Below are 4707 nucleotides of genomic sequence, written 5' to 3' on the forward strand. Positions count from 1 at the left end.
CTGTCACAAAGAAGGCTGGGCCATTATATGCTTAAACTGCAGCTGAAATGCCTCTCCATTAAGATCCTTTCAAGTTATGACTGGAAGAAATAGGAGAGAGAGTATCCATGTTAATTTACATCTTAACTACTTTTTTATGAAGTATGCAGTGCACCTGGAGTCTAGGCCAGATCTTGAAAATTCTTGTAGTTCAGATTTTCATATTGCAGTTAGATTTAACTATTAGAATTCTAGGTAAAAAATAAAATAAAATAAAATAACAATGAAACAAAAGTCACACAAAAGAAAACATCCAAATCATACCTTTTACACCCTTTTTTTTTTTTTTCTTCTTTCTTTCTTTCTTCTTTTTTAGGAAAATATTATGGCAGAAATTTTTTTGCGAAGTATTACACTTGTTTTAGAATATATTTTATTTATATTTTTCAGATTTAAGATATCCTTTTTGATAAATGAGATGTACCGTATGTAAACCAATATTGCACTGCTGTAGGTTGTATTCCCAAGTTCTTACAGTTCCAGTGGCTGATAGTAGTACCCCCTCATGGGTGCTTTTACTTTGTTTGGTTAGACTATTGGAATAGACATAGATAAAGTTGCATTGGAATTATATATCTTTTTATCCCTTTTTGAACTCTTATATTGGAGGTATGGATTTTCATAATTATATTTAATTTGATGTTACATGAGAAATTTTGTGTTGGTCATATATAGTATTTTGAATATATTGATATTGTAAATGCATAGAATGCTGAATTATCAATGCAGATTTCTTTATTACACCACGATGCTGTGAAATATATAAACATGGCATCAGTGGACCTTTTGCTGAAAAATACCAGCCATTATACTTTGATCAGATATGATAAAAGTGAATATGTGTGTGCTGATGTTTTAGTAAATTGGAGTGCATGAAAAAATTCTTTTGAGACTGTTGTATTGGAACATGAAAGGTAAGAGTCCCAAAATATATAACAGAGTAGTAGCTTCATTGTTATATTATTTGTTATTGTATTAATTTCCATAGTTTTGTTCTGAAACCTTGAAAAAACACTGGTATGGGGATATTAACGTGTTTTATGTACATATGGTATATAAATAAAGTATATGTGGTCTCCTTAAAACTTCTTTTATAAGCCATCCTTATATGCATATGCATTAGTAATGACGTCAGTTTACATTATCACATATGGAAAACCCTTCAAGGTACATATTTGAAAGAAAATGCCCTACAAAAAACACAATGACGGTTAGAATGTTCACCTTAAATTGTTTGGTAGATCAAAGCATTGTTTTATAGAAAATGTACAAGACTGCTATGGATATTTGTTGTTAATTTTCATGAATGTTGTGCTTTTCCAAACAATAGTAATTGGCATGTCAGTAATTATTATGTGAATTTTATTCCTTAATTCAAAATCTGAGGGTTATCTAAGCAGTTATATATAATTATCAATTATTATATTTTTTATATTAAACCAGCTTCTCATACAGGACAGTGGTATTGCTATGAAGAGCAGCAATAACCTTTTTCGTCCATAAAAGGATTGCATATGTGATTAATCATCATTGAGCTGCCACAAAGAGAGCTTCAAATCCAACATGCATTCGTTCTGTACAATGCCATGTTATTTCTGGTTGAATATGGAGTATGCTGGGAATTTCTTTATATCCAGATTTTTGCTAAGAAACATGATGCAGTCGGACAAAGCAGCGTGGAAACAGGCAGGAAGGAATCCCACACAAGCACTCTTGGAGGCAGGAGTTGGGCTTGTCCATTGAGAACCCATTCTAGTATGGCATTGGTCTGTTGGGTGTATTTACAGTAGAACCTGTAATATTGAAATAGGAATCGGCTATCTTGTTATCTTGTGTATATGTATGGTCAAAATGAAATTTCAGTTTTCTGAACTTTAGTTTATAGCCATGTAGGAACATTTTAAAGCATGCACAGCATATAAATTCAACAGCCAAATATAACAGTGAAAAAGACTGACCAAAATCATGAAGCATAAATTCCTTGAAAGAATCGGGGAGTGCCCACACAACCGTGGTCAGTTCTGACAGATGATTCAGCAAAGGGTATAAGACCTGCATCACTCCAATGGCAGTTGAGTCCACCTGGTCAATGATATTGCCTTTTACATCCATTAGCTGCCACGCACCTGTGTCTGACATTGCCATGAGATTAGACAAGGTTACCTTGACTTAGAGGCATGTGACAAGTGTGATCATTTCATAGCTTTACTGTGAATTTATCATGTTAAATGTAATAATTATATATAAATTTATCATGTTTATATCCATTTGTATATATATTTTTATTTTGATCTAGAATTATATTTATATATGTATATAGTTATATTTTATGCATTTATATTTATATATTTATATATTTATATTCATGTATTTATTTATTTATTCATGTGTCTATATCTATACCTATACCTAACCTACCTTAATTATATATATATTAGTATTTATATATATCAATCTTCTTCCTCTCCTTTTATATATAATGTATGAGTGTGATAGTGAGTGTGATGTGTGAGTGTGAGAGTGAGTGGAGTGTGAGAGTGTGAGTGTGGAGTGGAGTGGTGTGAGAGTGAGTGTGAGTGGTGTGATGGTGAGAGTGAGATGTGAGTGTAGATGAGGTGAGAGTGAGTAGGTGAGAGTGGTGAGTGTGAGGTGATGTGAGTGTGAGTGTGAGTGTGAGTGTGAGTGTGAGTGTGTGTGTGTGTGTGTGTGTGTGTGTGTGTGTGTGTGTGTGTGTGTGTGTGTGTGTGTTGTGGCACGTGATATATATATATATATATATATATATATATATATATATATATATATATAATTTGTATATATATTTATATATATAATATATAAGTTCTCTATATATTTATATATATATTATATATATATATAATATATGATACATATTATATTATATATATATATATATATATAATTATATATATATATTATATATATATATATATATATTATATATATATATATATATATATATATATATATATATATATATATATATTATAAATTGTATAAATTGTGCAGCAGCAGCAGCAGCAGCAGCAAAACAGCCTGAGTCAGTCCACTGCAGGATGTAGGCCTCTCCCAATCTTTTCCAACATTGTCTGTCTTGTGTTTTTTGTTATCAGTCTTGGCCCCAAATTTCGTTATTTTGTCACGCCATCTTGTCACTGGTCTGGCTCTCGGCCTCTTTATATTACCTATAACCCAGTCTATTACTTACTTGTCCATCAGTTGTCCTGTCTGTGATGTATGTAACCTGCCCATTGCCTTTTTTTTTTTTTTTTCCCTTTACCTTTCTTTTTTTTCTCTTTTGATGCTCCCAAATATCCTTCCCCTTTGGTACTGTTCTCTGAATCCGTGTCGCCCTCATCCGATCGTCTTAGGTTAATCCAGCATCAAACTCTCCTTCCCTTGTCGGCACTTACAGTATCCTCTCAGTAATTTGGTTGTAGCCATGTCCTAATCCTAGGTCGTAACTGTAGGATGCATTGGTTAAAGATTTTCAGACTTTCTCTATAATGGTCTCTAATTTGAATTATATTAGAATACCACTATATTATCTGGCAGGTCCAGAGGAAAAGTATTTGTGTCTCAGCTTATTGAGGGAACAGACACGTAGATTAAAATGGATCTTGACGCAGTAGACGTGGCGGAGGCGGTGTCAGCTCCTACGGGTTAGGGGAAGATGTTCGCGGTTCAAGGAACGGACTCGGACTGACTCCTTCGGGTATTTCTGGGTCACTTCCAGCCTAGGGCGTGGGGACACAGCTGTTACCCTCGGCTACCCCCTCCAGGCGTTTCTCGTTATCGCTGAAGGTGAGGTCATGACCCAGGAGGTCAACAGCTGCCTAGCCGGCCTTCTTGATTAATGGATGTCACCCCGGCTCAGGCAGATTTCACTATTAATAGATGTCACACCGCTCTGCCACCTACCCTCGCCTCGCCCTCGAGGCGCTGACAGACTGCGCCACCTCAAGGCTGTCCTACTCACACGGCGCCGTATATGCGACGTCCTCGTCCTAGCGCCATATTCTATAGACGGTCCCCGACATGGTTATTCCTGAGTCTCTAGCTATCAGTGGGGTTCCTCGCCATCGACCGCTCGCCTGGGGTGTGGGTATCGATAACCAGGCTAAAAGCAACCATACCATGCACACAAGGGCCAAGATAGGTGGAGAGAAAAATATGACAAGTGGGGCGGAAACTACAGCACCACGAGCCGTTAAACAATAAGCCGTTTTTTTTTTTTCCCATCTGGCTTGCAGGGGTATTGATACTTGTTAACGGCAAGACTTTATTTCTAAGAGTGACACACACATAGGAACACACTAGACATGTCTATTATCGGTATGGCTGTATGCTGGGTCACTGTCAGCTTGCCCGGAGGGAGAGGGCGAAGCTGGCCCTTACCACGTCGGGTGCTTGACACGAACTCTCTGAGGTTTAGGTCATCCTCGGTATAAGTAGTGACCGTTCCAGCTGGAGGAAGCTATAAGAAGCAGCTGGAGGAAGCATGGGGGGAGCAAGGTGAGGTCACCGGCCCCGTCTGCTACACTGATTGCTACACTGTACATTCTCTATTCATATCGTTTATTAGTTGCTGCATTTCATTTGCAGATTCACTGAAGAGAACAATATCTGCAATCTTGGATGTTTAGG

The 4707-nt window shown here is 36.7% G+C and overlaps 1 pseudogene; it reads right to left on the reverse strand.

The window, feature by feature from the left end:
• Window positions 1–1400: 1400 nt before the first annotated feature.
• LOC119582059 overlaps window positions 1401–4707 on the reverse strand; it is a 21032-nt pseudogene continuing 17725 nt past the window's right edge.

The sequence above is a fragment of the Penaeus monodon genome, chromosome 2 (assembly GCF_015228065.2).
Source record: "Penaeus monodon isolate SGIC_2016 chromosome 2, NSTDA_Pmon_1, whole genome shotgun sequence".
NCBI lineage: Eukaryota > Metazoa > Arthropoda > Malacostraca > Decapoda > Penaeidae > Penaeus > Penaeus monodon.